Below are 1,537 nucleotides of genomic sequence, written 5' to 3'. Positions count from 1 at the left end.
ATAAATAATACCAAAAATTATAAATAGGCCAGCTAAAAACTGAAGTGGTGCAAAGATGTGCTATGGGGCAAGAAGTGAAAACCATTTTAAATGCAGCAAGTTGAACACGTGGGAGAAATGAAAATAGCTTCAGTGGAGTGCACAGTGAAGTTCTGCATGGATATGACAACTTGAAAACCCAAGAGAACATGCCTAATTTTTATTCTTGGTGGACATGGCTTTTCAGATCTGACATGGAAATTGTGAGGAAGGTTGGGCTGTCTGTTTTCCCTGCAAGCTGCTAAAACTTGTACTGGGAGGCCAGCTTCCTTCATTACATCTGGACCTTCTGCTTCTGTGTCAAATATCTTAATTTTTCAAAAAAGAAAATTTTACAACTAACTCAAAGTCTTCAAAAAAGAGTTAACATTCTAATCTCTGATTGCCTTCTGCAGTAATCACAGCTTGCTATGTGTAGTTTTTATATCTATACCTTAGAAAGCTTAAGCACATGGAAGGATTATACTTTAACTTGTATGACCACAGAAAAATGCTTTTAATATTTTCTCAAAAGTTTTAATGGTGCAGAGGTTTCCTGTGAACTCCAGGAAACCAAAAGCAGTTTTGCAAACTGTTCTATGCAGAATCTGAATGCTGTGTGCCCTCTAGAGCTCTCTGGGGGAAGCTCTGGTAGTCTCGCTCTGGGGTAGCTCCTTATCAGGAGTCCCTTGATGTATTCGAGCACTCAGAGCATCTGTGTGCTCTGAAAGTCCAGATTCTAAATCAGATCTACACAGCAGATCTGAATAATGGTCTAGTTCGCCATAAGTGTATCCTTCTGATTGTCAAAGTGGCTGATAATGAAATGCAGTCATAGTTTCTCAGTCTAAAAATGAAGTAACTTTCTGACTTTTGTGATAGTCTTCAAACACAGAGCAGAAATTGGTTTGTAGAGATCGGAGCCTTTTGTAGTTCTCTTTCTTTTACCCAGGCACAGCTGTGTCCTGCTTTTGCCCAGGTAAATCCAGAAAGAGGAGTGTAGGGACAGACAAGGGTAGGAGCAGCCAGAGGTGATTATCATTTACAGCTACAACATCAAACTGTGGTGAGCAGAGCAATGAACACTTCCTGACTGAAAAAAATATATCAAAAGCCAGCCCCCCATGTTTATGGGTTATTCTCAGCTTGGTTCATGCTCTGACCTCAGGAGGTTGTGGTCACACATCTCCCCTTGCAGTGGCTGAACCAGAAGCAGAGCTGAGTGCAGCCTGCCTAAGCATTTGCTGCTGCACTCCTGCCAGATTGCTGCTCATCTTTTACAGTCCCCAGGGCTGCACCCAGCCATTGCTCCTTTAATTCTGAGTATTTTTTTCTTATGCTTTGCTGCTTCATTTGGCTTGAAAGAGTTTGGAAGCACTGGCTGCTCTGCCCGAGCTGGGCGAGTCGGCTGTGCTGGCAGCTGGGGTTGGTGAATTGCAGCAGCGAGCGGCTGCTTCCGTGCTGTGGCTTTTCAGCTCTTGTGAGCAGCCTCGGAAGCGGCGAGGGCTCTGCCCAGGGC

This window comes from Melospiza melodia, chromosome 5, assembly GCF_035770615.1.
Source record: "Melospiza melodia melodia isolate bMelMel2 chromosome 5, bMelMel2.pri, whole genome shotgun sequence".
Classification (NCBI taxonomy): domain Eukaryota; kingdom Metazoa; phylum Chordata; class Aves; order Passeriformes; family Passerellidae; genus Melospiza; species Melospiza melodia.
This window is presented reverse-complemented; position numbering follows the sequence as displayed.